At 37.6% G+C, this 14904-nt stretch overlaps 1 protein-coding gene and 1 long non-coding RNA gene across 10 annotated transcripts in view; one reads left to right on the top strand and one right to left on the bottom strand.

The window, feature by feature from the left end:
- RBMS3 (RNA binding motif single stranded interacting protein 3) overlaps window positions 1–14904 on the top strand; it is a 1467317-nt gene that overhangs the window by 1136863 nt on the left and 315550 nt on the right. The gene's annotated exons all lie outside the window — the stretch shown is intronic.
- Window positions 41–6450, bottom strand: LOC103882427. The gene is made up of 2 exons (XR_644249.2): window positions 6363–6450; window positions 41–251 (listed from the first exon to the last, which is right to left on the bottom strand). It is a non-coding gene; the product is annotated as an uncharacterized LOC103882427 (long non-coding RNA).

Genomic DNA, 14904 nt, shown 5'->3' on the forward strand with positions numbered 1-14904 from the left:
CCTCAGTCTTAAGAACTAAGGAGGAAAAGCAACACAGAAATCTTTGTACTTGGTGCTTCATTTTATGTGAGCTCCCTGAAGGGACAGGCTTGTGGTTGTGCTGACATTCTGGTGAAATTAATGCTCCTTCTTCAGACTACTGTTATTCTATTTATGGCCACAGGACTTCAATTTATAAGAGTCCAGAAAGTTCTGAGTAATGCGCAGAATTCTACATACACAGCAAATGCAGCCATAGCAAAATGTAGTCCCTGGTGAGAGAGGAAAACAGAGAATCAACAATCCTTTGCTTTTATTGGAATAATAAAACTGGAGCAGTTTGTGTCTGAATGTGTTGTAAACCAGATTTTTTTTTTTTCTCACGTAAATTCTATAGCCAGGATATCACAGACATTGCCATGAAAGTAGTAAATGGAGAAATACAGTCTTTGGAGGAATCTTGACTTCTCAACACTCCATTTACTCATTCAAATGTGCCTATTTTTATGGATGGTGGGTCAAGATGGGGGATTCAATGGAATAGTGTTTCATAATAAAATGAGCATGAAAAGAATTTGGGCATATCTCCCAAAACATGAAGGACAAGTGAGTACAATCAGATATTGTTACCATCTCCCAAGTCTTCTCATTTGCTTTTTTAAAAGCATTGAAAATTTTGGAAAGACTCTGTGTGGACTATGCCATTCTTAATGTTTATTAAGGAGAGAACATTTTACATAATTTATAGAGCTTATTTTTAATTATTGTTTTGACCCATTGGATGTAATTACACGTTTTTTGTTGTAAGAAAAATGTATATAATTAATATTACCATATTAAAGAGTATTATAAAATATTTATCACCATTTATTAGACTAATGGTAGCATACTATTCACAGTTTTATTCACCCAGCTTTCTCCACATAACAACATATCTTGGCGCTCCTTTATAATAACGAATGTAAACATTTTCTATTCATTTTTGAGAAATGCATAAAGTTCCATTTTGTGAATACTTCACAGTTTAATAAATCATTTCCCAATTGATAAGCAATTGGCTTTTTTTCCAGATATTTGTTATGAAATACTATCCTAGTGAAGAGCCTTAAGCATACGCAAAGAATCTTTCAATAAGTACGTTTTGGTTTCAAATGTAGAGCTATTTTCTTTTCTTTTTTTTTTTTTTGAGACGAAGTACCACTCTGTTGCCCAAGTTGGAGTGCAGTGTCACGATCTCAGCTCACTGCAACCTCAGCTTTCCAGGTTCAAGCAATTCTCCTGCCTCGGCCTCCCAAGTAGCTGTAACTACAGGCACATGGCGCCACACCCAGCTAATTTTTGTATTTTAAAGTAGAGACAGGGTTTCACTTGGCCAGGCTTGTCTCGAACTCCTGAACTCAGGTAATCCACGTGTCTCGGCCTCCCTAAGTGCTGGGATTACAGGCGTGAGCCACCATGCCTGTCCTGTGGAGCTATTTTCTAATGGCTAAAATTCAGAATCTGCAAAAATGAAAATGAAAACCATAATCTTACCATACAGAGATAATTATTACTAACTCTTTCTTTCCAGCTTTTGTTCTATTTGCACATACTCAAAACTCTAAAAGCGTAGATTAGGATGTATGTAACTCATGTAGCCTTTTTTTTCTCAGTTAACATTGTGATATAAGTATTACCTATGTCAAAACATTTTTCCCCTCTATAAACATGATTTTAGTGTCTGCATAGTATGGTAATATTATAATTGACCACTTATCCATAATGTACAGACATATTGCACCCCCATACATATTGCTATATTACATATAAGGGAAGATATACTGATTTGTACAGTAAGCCACAGTGCACATGTACCTACATTACCTGTAAGTGTAATTTCCTTCTGATTATGATTCAGTAGGTCTGAGGCAGGACAGGAAAGCCAATGCCAGTTATCCTTGGACAAAACTTCAAATAGCAGGGGTATAAAGGATGATGATTGCCTCGTATTTTATTTTACTTCCTTTAAGACTGAACAAAGGGACTGAATTTGTCATATTTAAATTAGATGCACTGGCACCCTAGTAGTTATATTTATTGAACTCTCTAAGAGACTTTCTAAGGTAGATACTCGGTTTAGGCTATTTTAGCCACATCCCAAATAAAGTCAGAATACTGGACTGTGTGACCTCTGGATATCATTTTTTTTTTTTCTGAATCCTTTGATTCCAGGAACACTTTTCTCTCACTTTTCAGTATCTACCACTAGATCTATTATAGATGTGTTACAGTTAAACATCAAAATATGGTGGCTCTTTGCTGTGATAAGCTAGAGAGTGATTTATTAGTCAAGACAGGAATAGTACAGAGTTCTTTTTCACTCTCTTCCATATGTTGCAGAATTAACGCCAAACTGTGTTGGGTCTGAATCCTTTCCATTGAGGCAGGTTGTCGAACATGAGCTTATGAGGCTCCAGAATTTTCCTGGAATACATCTTTCCTACATTTCTTGTAGGGCTCGTGTTCCCAAATTAATCATTATACAAATACTCAGCTGGCTGGCTATAGGAATGCAAGTAAAAATAGCAAATTTTACTTGCTCTCAAGGGCCTTTGAGTTTAATAGATCAGACAGGCAAGAAAATTGGTAATAATAGAACATGTATGGTAAATAGTGAGATATGAATAGGTACAAAAGAGGGAATCCTAACTCAATATTTCAGACATTTTTTTTTCCAGAAAAGTGAAGACAAGATATAATTAGCCAAGGAAAGTAACGGGGAGTTAGAGGAGAAGGCAGTATTTTCCAGGAAAGCCTAGAGGTTCAAAAAGGAAAGAGGAATTTAAAACCCGAGAAATTAGAGAGCTGCACGTAATCTGGTTAGAGGACACATGAGGGAGATTATGAGCGTGTGTGTGTGTGCTTGTGTGCATGTGCACATGTATATGTTGGAGATTTGACATTGCACTTTTGAGAAAGGTGAAGAAGTTGGAAAGGTTAGAAAGGGCCTGAACTTGAAGGACTTTGTTAAGCTAGCTAAACCACTTGAAATTAATTCTGAGAACAATGAAGAATTGTTTAAAAGTTTTAAGTAGTGCTCTGCTCACCTCGGCCTCCCAGGAGTTTGAGACCAGACTGGCCAATATGGTGGAACCCTGTCTCTACTAAGAATACAAAAATTAGCCAGGTGTGGTGGTGGGCTCCTGAAATCCCAGCTACTTGGAAGATTGAGGCAGGAGAATCGCTTGAGCCCAGGAGGTAGAGGTTGCAGTGAGCCAAGATTGCGCCATTGCACTCCAGCCAGGGTAATAAGAGTGAGACTCCGTCTCAAAAAAAAAAAAAAAAAAAAAAAAAGATTTAGGTAGTGAATGTCACCTCCATAGAAAAACAAGCAAGCATCCGGAATTACAAGAGCTCACTCACTCACTGCAGTCTGGAGAATGATTTTTTGGTAGCCCATAGGAGGCTAAAAAGTTTGTTGGAAGTCCTAGAGTGGTTAACGATGACTAACTTTTGTAAGTGTTTATGTTAGCACTAGATGCTATTAGATGTACCTAATACTGATGCAAATGGTATTTTGAGCTATTACAAATATTATTTAACTTTCAAAACAGCTCTTTTAGGTGTGATTGTTTATTATAATAATTCTCTCTTACATTTAAGTACATTGAAACACAGGCATAATTGCATTACACTTCTGAAGCCATATAACTAGGGAGTTGTAGAAGTTTGTAGTTTGTTTCCAGGGTCCACTCACTTCACTTTGGAGTGTACTGTCTTCTCCATGGAAACTATGATGAAGAAAGTAGGCATAACTCTTTTGCTTGAAGTTGATTGACATATGTACATATATTAATTCAATGCGCAGGGAAGAACTTGGCTCAAAGTCCAGTGAAATTATAAGAAAACATTGTCTATAGGAAACATTTTGACGAGATCAGTTGCCAGAAACTTCTTAACGAATGCTATTTAAGGAGAACATCTGAGTATCAGATGGGAGCTATTATGGTTGAGAACTTTCTATCTTAGTACATGTAGGTTCACATGTGCTAACATTTCTGCAATACCCAGAGTATTTGTACAAGTAGGAGGTTTAAAGTTCTACCCTGGTAGTGCCATGTTATAACAAAGTATGGTTTATTATCCTTCCTTTGCTACCAAGTCAATTTCTATTGAAGTAGATACAAACTCACCTCAATAGAATGGATTTAGAAGATTTAGAGCCAGAATTGATGATTCCCAGTCTTATTCTGAAAGACCTGTAAAATCTTTAAATATTCATTTAATCCAGGGATCCCCAACCCCACATGTTGTATTACAAATGGGCTGCACAGCTAGGAACTGGGCCACACAGCTGGAGTTGAGTGCTGGGTGAGTGAATGAAGCTTCACCTGTATTTACAGCTGTTCCCCATCACCCACATTATCGCCTGAACTCCCTCCTGTCAGATCAGCGGCACCATTAGATTCTCATAGGAGCGAGAACCCTATCGTGAACTGCGCATGCAAGAGATCTAGGTTGTATGTTCCTTCTGAGAATCTAATGTCTGATGATCTGTCACTGTCTTCTGTCAACCCCAGATTGGACTGTCTAGTTGCAGGAAAATAAGCTCAGGGCTCCCACTGATTCTACATTAGGATGAGTCATATAATTATTTTATTATATATTACAATGTAATAGAAATAAACTGCACAATAAATTTAATGAGCTTGAATCATCTCAAAACCATCTCTCCGCACAGGTTCATGGAAAAATTGTCCTGCACAAAACTGGTCCCTGGTGCCATAAAGGTTGGGGACCCCTGATTTAATCTTTGCTTCTATTTCAATTACTTAAAAATGGGTAAAACACATGTGTGTATTCCAGAAAGAGATTGGTATATAAAGAACGTTTTATTGGATAAGTGTTTCCAGTGCTGAAATACAGATGAATTTTGGCCCTTACCACATTTCCATTTAAATGTCTAGTTATTTTTGAAAGATAAAAACAACTTTCCAGGAGCAACAGAAGCAACTCATTTCTACCCAATTGGGCAAATGACTTAACCTCTCAAAGTCACTGTTGCCTCATCTGTAAAACGGTGATACTACTGCCTATTTTATAGGATTATTGTGATAAAATACATGTAAAGTAGCAGGCATCTAGTGGGAATTCAACCAATGTTGGATCATTTATTTATTTTTCTTCCTTAGCTCTGCAGTTGCATTATTAGTTTTAAATGCTGACATTACTTTTTGAATTGCTGTGTTGGTTTCAGACTTCCTGATTGAAATAATTTTAAAAATTGTTAGATTTTTAAAATCTAACATTAACAGAAGAATGCAGATTTTTTTGACAGGAAAAAATGCTACTGAACATTGTTTCAACATAAAAGCTGGTAAGGTTTACCCACAAAAATAAAATACTTTTTAGAAAAGAGCCAACATGGCATTTATTAGCTTTGACCATTGCTTGGCAAGGTTAGTTCTTACTTCCAAATTCATAATGTTGTCAAGATTTCTTGTTACCTGATCACTGGCTTAATTAAACTGTTAACCCATGGTGTTCCAAGGGGAATGCTTTCTGGTGTCAATTCCCTTGTGCATGTAATGAGACCCTAGATTTTAGCTAGGGGCTTTTTGTTTCATCAAATAAAACAATAGCTTTCTTGCCTATGTCCACAGTGAATAGCAATCCTATTACAGTTTACCAACCATTACAGACACATTGCAGGGTAAGGAATTGAAAGATCTTCTAGCACTTGTTATCCACAGGGTGTGTCATTTAAATCCAGTTTCATATGAAGCTTGAAATATAACTTTTATACAGAAAAATGTATATGGAGTAAATCCTCCAATTTACCTTTGGACCAGAACATGGTCTATAAAAGTGGCACATAATGCAAATGAAGTTTACTTTCTCCTCCTTTCTTTTTGCTTGTGTAACATAAAGAATCACACGTTATAGGAACTCATCCTTTTCTTTGAAGCCAGGAGCTGAGAAGTCCCTCTAGAGCATAAGACAGTGCTTAAGTGCTATACTTAGGCACAAGTGAAAACATAATGAAATGGGAAATGTGTTTTAAAATGAAATATAATTAATATAAACATTCACCAGATTTATTTTCTTGTTGTGAATTATTGTAGTTTGTTGATTTTACTTTTTGAGGATTTTTTTAGTTATTTCCTACATTGACTCACCTGCCCATCCTCCCACATATCTCCTCTTGTATTTATACCCTCCCATGCAACCTCAATTCACAGAGAAGCACTATCATAGCATAATTACATCACAGGGTTGTGGTGATGAAAAACTGAGATAACATATATGATATACAATTCATGCAAATCTTAGGAATTAGTATTGGTATTCAGATTTAAGAACTAAGGTGGCACTAACTCCATACAGTCGATGTCACTACTCACGTAACAAACTGTGGTAATATCAGGTTTGTTTACTGCCTGAAAACAAGAGAGTATCGGGTATTGGCTGACTTTTCCCTTATTATTCAACAAAACAGCAGGTGTACCGGCAAGGGCTCTGCCTTCCCTTCCATGGCTGTCATTCACATCAAGCTGGTACTAGCAATTGTGAGACACTGAAGCTCCAAGGACATGATGTCACCTGCTGAAGGCTTCCAGTCTGTTGTGACAGAATAATTGGTCCCTGGCAGAAAGGAAGCATATGCCATTAGATGTAAGAACACTGCCACTTGATGTCAGGAAGAGAATCTGCCATTTGCCTACATTTGTCATGAAAATCCCTTTCACAAAGGCATTCTAGTCCTGACATTCATAATTACTTGCTTTCTATAGAATAATTCCAGTGTTGTAATTTCTTGCCTTGATACTTGTAGTTCCCTCCCTCTAATAAAATCTCTGAAAATTAAGCATCTATAACCCTGATTTTCTCTGCTCTGCAAGGAGGGCTATGACATTGTCATGATATCAATCAAAAGTGACACATAATCAAGACTTCCAGATCCAAGCAGGCTCAATTGCTCTGCTGCATTGTTTATTTCACAGACAGCACTGGAGCAGGAGGTGAAGAGGGGAGAGCTGTCTACCAAAGACATCTCCAAGGATCGCTTTCAGTGAAGCTTAGACTCAGGATTTGGCAGAACTCATAGTATGAAAACATGTACCCCACTACACCACTCTCCCACAAGAAACTCTTCGGGGAGAACAAGTGACATCTTGAAACATTTTGCAGATCTTCAGGGATAAAGCCGTAAATGAAAAAGATGTTCATGAAGTCCATCACCATCATTTAAACATTCTCTGTGTGACAGAAGGATGCCTTAGCAAAACCACAGTATTTTTCCCAGAAACCTTTGTGCACAGGATATTTTTATTATTGCTTTTCCAAGTTACCCTAAGAATAGAATATGGTGTGAAGAGAACTGAAGTCCCCAAAGATATCTTCCATCCATTTTCTTGGAGTGGAAGGAAAGGAAATGCAGACTTTTTTAAAAGATGGTTTGCTACTTACATATTCTTGACACAATCCTGAGATCTTAAAGAGATCACTATTGCCTCCTTTTAAGATGGCAAATGAATGGAGAGGGGTGAGCTTTGTACTTTTCAAATTCAAATGGGGTATATACATTAATTGTCTCTTCCTTTGTGTGGGTTAACAGATCTAAGAGACATGAAGAAACTGCTTGAAATTAATGTCTTTCATAAAAGATGACTTTTTCACATCTGGAGAATCTTCCTTTATATTAATATTTCTGTCTCCCAAATAACTATAAAATTTTATCATGTGAACTTTACATAGATTATGCCAATGCCTATTTAGTTTCTCTTTTACAGATTATTATTGTGAGAAGTGAATTAAGATGTTTGAAATAAATCAGTCTACTTTTGTGCCTGGGTAGATTTTACTCATTGGGTTAATAAACACATTCATCCTTATAGCTAGAACATTTAGATGTAAAATCAGGGATTAATGATATTCCATTGCTATTTTAAGTTAAGAGCCATATTTTCCAGACCTGTTAATTTTGAAAATACGGTTCCATGTTAACATGATTTTTCTTAAGTGTAGCAATGGGTTATCACCGTCTTTACTGTAAAAACAAACAAAACATCTGACAAGAAAAACTACCAAATAATTCTTTTGCACACACACAAAAAAGCCGACAGTTTTTCTGTCTTTCCCAGAAGGAAAAAGTATGCCTTGCTTTTTCTTTGTCTATCCTTTCAAAACCACATAAGGCCAAGCTAGACACAATTCATGTTTACAGAAATCAAAGACACTTTTATTTTATGGTCTCCTGCCATTTCTCTCTGTTATGGGACAATTTCTTACTGTGTTTCTTGCCAAACGAGGGTAGGAATGGAAAGACTATCAAGTGCCAGTAAGCCCATTTGAGAAAAGACAGGTCAAGGTTTTTCATTTTAGAAAGCCTACAAAATATGGAACAGCTTATAGTTATATGTTGTGATGCTTTCAGTGGACACTTTTATTGTGGTGTGTTTTATTGTTAAGTTTCATTGAACATCAAGTGATTGGCTCAGCCTGTGGGATGGCCCTCAAGTGTGACAGAGTCAAACAATACTGGTTACTGGTGGTAGTCCTGCCGAGGGCTGATTGCATGTTCCATTTGGAGAGTATCATGCCTTTTGCAACAAAAAGCAAATTAAAGCCCCTACTGATTGGCAACAATATGTGCTATTTTTGTATTTAATTATTTAACACTTGACACTCTCAGATGGTACCTTATATAAGACCGATTTCCAAAACAACCTTGCTTTAGAATTGAAGAGGCAAGATAACAGATTGAAGATGACTTTCAGTACTGATTATCTCTTGTTTTCATTTAAATATCAGATGAAAAGTTTAGAAGCATGCTGATTATGTGGTAAAATAGTCACTGGCCTATATCTTGAAAGATAAAGTAGCCACCGTTTCAGGGACCTGGTTATTTTTGGCTCTAAATGTAGGCAAGAAAATTAAGAATTATCCCAAGTTATTGACTGCTGCAGATGTTCCCTTTGGAAAAATAAAATAATAAATAATGTAATTCCTACAGAGTTAGAATTAGATCATGTAAGAAACAAATTATTTTCTTTGCTGAAGTATTAAAAGCTGTACAAACTTAGTTTCTTTTTCATTATCATTTCCTGGATTTGATACTCCCACCCAAGATGCTAGGAGAAGTCACCAGCAATTGGGGTGATTCCAGCAGAGGCGACTGCTCATCGGCACTGAAGTGGGTGGCTTCAATTGAGTTGTCTCTGATGGGAAGCAGAGACTATGAGTGGGCTCCCTACACCTGTTTCTGGTAGATCTATTAGGAATCATCATAAGAGGACTATCTAACTTTGGAAGTATTAAAGGATGTGTGACACTGACATGCCATCCACACATCCCTTCAGTGAAAAACTTGTTGTCTCAGCTCCTGGGAGGGCTACTGACGGACAACTGTCAATCCCTAAGGGAATTTCCTCAGCTACAGAAAGCTGGTTGACCCAAGGTCACGCCTTTCATGGGGTAGGCCACATCCAACAACTGATCAGTGTGATTGTATTTTATGCCTGGCCATCTCAGTCCGACTCAGTTCCATTAAGGACCACTCTAGCTCCCACTGGGGCCTGCTGAAGTCCGACCTGCATCACAGCTTGTGTTCTCCCTTTGTTCACTCCTGCTTCCTTACATTCCCTTTCACAGGCGATGACCCCAAAACCTCTCCTTAATACACATGACACCCTCTAAACTCTGTCTCAGGGTTGGCTTCCCAAGGAAACCAACCTGCAGCCAACGAGTAATCGGTCCCATTTAGAATTCTTGTACTTGGTTGTGTGCAATTACAGTCACATTGTAGGATTGTGACCCTGCTTTATCTTTGGTAGCTCTTGTTAGCAATGCCAGCAACTTCACGGCTGACATTAAAAGGCAGAAATGTTCTGTGAATAAGTCTCAGAAACGTTCCAAGCCTTCATCTTTTCACTTGGGACCAAGTATCAGCTCCTGATGGTATTGGAGAAAATGAAAAGAGTACATTCTATTTTGTGAGAAATATGTTGGCTTTAGTGTAATGAAGAAGCTTGTATAGTTTTTGAGTTATGTGTATGGCCTTACGAATTTTTGTCTTTTAAAAAACTTCTTCTCTCTGATTTAAGACTTTAAAGAATGATTGCCTTCATTATCAGTACTTGCTGATGCTGCCAATTCAATTATCTACAATGGAGGGCAATGGTGTCCAATACAAACTAAAACAATGATTTATCCAGAATCATTTATGTTTGTCCCTGAAGTACTTTTTACTTACATTTGAATGCAAATGCCTATTTAATGCACATTTAGAAACCTAACTTTTAAATAAACTGCCTGTGGATAATGGAAAAAGTCTATATTTATATTTAATTCTTTCTCTAAGAAAGCTATAATTATATATAATCATAGAGATAAAGCATTATCTTGCACAAAAGTCTTTTTGATATTTTATCAGTCATAAAACATATTAAAAGGAAGTAGAGTGGATACAGAGTCAGTTAAGTGAAGGAATAGCTGAAAGACACTTGAGGAAAAAAACACATTACCATGTTTCAGATTACATTCGTAACTTTCTTGTGAAATGGAAATGAATCAAATGGAAGGAGATGATTCATGTGAGCTACTGGCATTACCCATTCAAACTTGGTTGATACACATAAATAATTTTTAAAGAAAAACCCTTTAGGCTATTTCCATTTTAAAAGTTCACCTCTCTGTTTTTAGAACTTTTATTGATTTGCCTTTTTGGATTTGTGAATAGAAAGAACCCAGGTCTTATTAATGTATATTTTTATCTTTTTCTTTGATGGGTGATAGTCATTGGGAATACTAAATTTAAATATTCTCTTTCTCCCCTATGTCAATAGCAAATAATAATATCAGTAATAATGACAGCTAAACTTCATTGCATGTGTTCTCTGTTCAGGCACTATACTAGCACTACTACATGTATTTTCTCTGTGTTTCTCCAGAAGCCTTATAAGGAAGTTCTCAGTAAATCTGTGAGAGCCAAGGCTCTGAAAATTTAAGTAATTTACCACAGGTCACACAGTTATACAGTAGCAGGCACAGCACTCAGGGTCAGGCAGCCTGACTGGCACTATACTCTTCCCAATATACTCAACGTTTATGGGTGACAGCTCTGTGTCCTCAAAAGGAATAGAATCAGCTTCAAGTGAAAAGACAGTGTGCTAGTTCAGAGACTGAAAACCATAATCCATCTCATTTGAGTGAATTCCCTTCATCCAGTTTAACTGTCAGGCCATGCATTCACCGCATGTTTTTAAACCTCTGAGATTCAGTTTAAATCATGACCATTTTCTTTACAGGCTTTCAGAGGTATCAGGCTGCTCTTTGTATATCTTTTTATTACTTGGTACTGACAGTGCTATACATTATGGAAATGCATTAATTTCTGAAATTTTCAGTATAAATAATTGCTTATACAGACATTAGTATACATGCCAATAGACATTAGTTCATCATAAAATATTTGAGTACCTACTATGTGTTAGGCACTGTTGCAGGCATTAAATATAGAATACAGTAGTTCCCCCCTTATTTGTACAGGATATGTTCCAAGCCCCCCAGTGGATGCCTGAAACCACAGATAGTACTGAACCCTATGTATACAATGTGTTTTCCTATACATACATACCTGTGATAAAGTTTAATTTATAAATTAGGCACAATAAGAGATTAACAACAATGAAAAATAAAAGAGAACAATTACAACAATATACTATAATAAAAGTTGTCATTGTGATTCCCTCTCTCAAAGAATCTTATTGTACTGTACCTTAGGTAATGGAAAGTGTGCAAAGTGAAATGACAGATAAGAGGGGACTAGTGTAGTAAAGAAAATGGACATTGTGTCCACTTTCATGTTGTTCCTTAGACCGTTCCTGGAAATGATTTTCTCCACATTTGTTGGCTCTCTCAGCTGTTGTGAACAAATTTGGGAAGAGAGTTTCTATGGTTTGAGTCTGTGGACTTGGCCTGAGTATGAATAACTGGGTCATGTTCTTGACCTCCAAGAAACTTGGAGCACAGCCTAAGAGATTGCCTGATGGATACAGTCATGAAATTTAGAACTTGAAGGGACGTTGGAGACCACCTAATCCGACCATTGTAAACAGATGCAGAAACTTCAGAGCCAAGCTAGGTCAAACTACTAACCCAGGATCTCAGAATGAGCTTGTGGCAAAAGCCAGGCCAGAATCCAATTTTCTCCTTCAAGGGTCACTTTCTTCCCATGGCTCCATACACACACTCTAATCTTTGGCACACCCTGGTCTTAACCTAGTAAATACTTTGGATAGGGTAATAATGAGGATTAGTTATTGCCTTTTGTGGTTGAGCAAACATCTGGGTCAATGCTAGTAACTGAAGAAAAGGAAAATAATAAAGCAAACCAACTACATGATTTACCAATATGAAAGTGAATACTTGCATAACAATTAAAGAGGTTAAAAATTCAAGGGATGACAACTGCTCATATATCTTTGGATAGCTCATAAATAAGAGACACTGTGCTTTTAAGTGATCACTTTGCTGCTCCTTTTTCTTCTTTATGTGATTAATCATGATAGGAGAGCATTTTCCCCTTGAATAAAGCCTACAGCTTAAAGAATCAGACATTTCTCCCCAAATTTGTTCTTTTGGCTCATTATATAAGAGAAAAAGGTGTTCTCTGTTTTTGCAAAATGAGATTTAAAGTCATCCCTAGCTCTGTTGGATAATTTTAGATCTCACCTTGACTGGGTTAAGGGATACTTAGATAGCTAGTAAAACATTATTTCTGGGTATATCTGTAAGGGTGTTTCTGGGAAAGATTTGTATTTGGGTGTTATTTTTGTTAATTTTTATTTATTATTATTATTTTGAGACAGGGTCTCCCAAGCTGGAGTGCAATGATGCAATCTCTACTGACTGCAATCTCTGCCTCCCGGGCTCAGTGATCCTCCTACCTCAACCTCCCAAGTAGCTCAGGCTACAAATGCACGCTACCATGCCCTGATAATGTTTATAGTTTTTGTAGAGACAGAGTTTCCCCATGTTGCCCTGGCTGGTCTCAAACTCCTAGGCTCAAGCACTCTGCCCACCTCAGACTCCCAAGTGCTAAGATTATAGGCATGAGCCACGATGCCCTGTAGAGATTAGCATCTAAATCAGTAGACTAAGTAAAGAAGTTCTGCCCTCACCAATATGGACAGGCTTTATACAACCTGCTGGGAGACCAAATAGAACAAAAAGATGGAGAAGGGTAAATTGGCTGCCTTCTGAAGCTGGAATATCCATCCTTTCATGTCCTTGGACTTCAGCACTTCAGGTTCAAACTTCACACTCTGAGACTGACACCAGGCGCCCACTAGGTTCTCAGGCCTTTGGGCTAGAAATGAAATACATCTCCAGTTTCCCAGGTTCTCCACTTGCAGACAGAATATCCTACACTTCTTTGCTTCCATAATTATGTGAGTCAGTTCCTATAATAAATCCCATTTTCTTTTTCAGAGATAGAAAGAGAGAGATATCTCTTATTGGTTCTGGTTCTAAGGAGAACCTTAATATATTTTCCCTGTGAGGATGTGATTTTGGTAATATTAATTCCTCAAGACCTTCTTAGTGATTGATTATTGTGGCTTATATTATATATGCCACAGATTACATATTCCTTACAGTATCAAACTTTAGAAAAGTGTTCAATTGCATGAAATTTCTCTTCATTTTCCCCCTCATTAATGATCACTTTCATACTTTGGTAGAATATATTCACCCTCTCCTTGTTCAGTGTTTGCCATCTGATCCCGTATAAGGATGATTAAAACCCTTAAGCTGCTTCTCACTGAAAAGAAAGATAAGACACATAATGTGCCCTTCTCTTACACTACCTAGCATACCATTCCCAGAGTCAAAGAGAAAAGTCTGTAATGGAAACCTACAGGTAGCCTAGTACCCAGAGGAAATTATTTCTTCCTGGTTCTGTGAGGATGCCACTCACTTGGCTGGCTACATCCTGTGCTGGCTCCATTCTAGAAAAAGACTGGTCATTTCTATACCATGAGAAAAGCAACAATATATTTATACACATACTGATTTAGTTTATGGCCAGAAAACTTCTCTAGTCCTGCCTCTCCACATTCTCTTCAAACATTCTAGCCACAAATGTGAGTAAGAAAATGTTTTATACTTTAATACATTCTGATACACAGTGTCTCTGCTTCCTCCAAGCATATATACTGTCCCGAGAGCAGTGGAACCATTCTATGATGAAAAACTTTGCTAAAAATCTGTTATTGGGCCAAGTGCTGTAGCTCACGCCAGTAATCCCAGCACTGGGAGGCCGAAGTGGGTACATCACTTAAGTTTAGAAGTTCAGGACCAGCCCGGGCAACATGGTGAAACCCCATCTCTACAAAAAATACAAAAATTAGCCAGGCATGGTGTTGCATGCTTGTAGTCCCAGCTACTCCAGAGGCTGAGGTGGGAGGATTGCTTAAATTCAGGAAGCAAAGGTTGTTGTGAGCCAAGATTGCACCACTGTACTTCAGCCTGGGCAACAGAGGGAGACTCTGTCTCAAAAAAGAAAGAAAGAAAGAAAGAGAGAAAGAGAAGAAAGAGAAGAAAGTTAGAAGAAAGAAAAGGAAGGTAAGGATAGGAAGGTGTATGTGTACAAAAGTGGTTAGGGGTGGCCTCTTTGAGAAAGTAATATTTTTCAAAGACTTTTTTCAAAGATCTGAGCAAGACAGCCATGTGGATTCCTGGAGAAATATGACTCTAAGCAGAGGGAACATAGGGTGCAGAAACCCTGAGGCAGAAACAGGCCTGGAGTGTTTGAGGATCAGCAAGGAAACCTCAGTGGCTGGAGCAAAATAGGGGAAATTAATAGGAGATGAGGTCAAGGAGGAAGCAGAGCAGGGCAGAGTTTTGCAAATTATTTTATGGACATCTGTTTTCATTCTGAGT

Source organism: Papio anubis, chromosome 2, assembly GCF_008728515.1.
Source record: "Papio anubis isolate 15944 chromosome 2, Panubis1.0, whole genome shotgun sequence".
Classification (NCBI taxonomy): domain Eukaryota; kingdom Metazoa; phylum Chordata; class Mammalia; order Primates; family Cercopithecidae; genus Papio; species Papio anubis.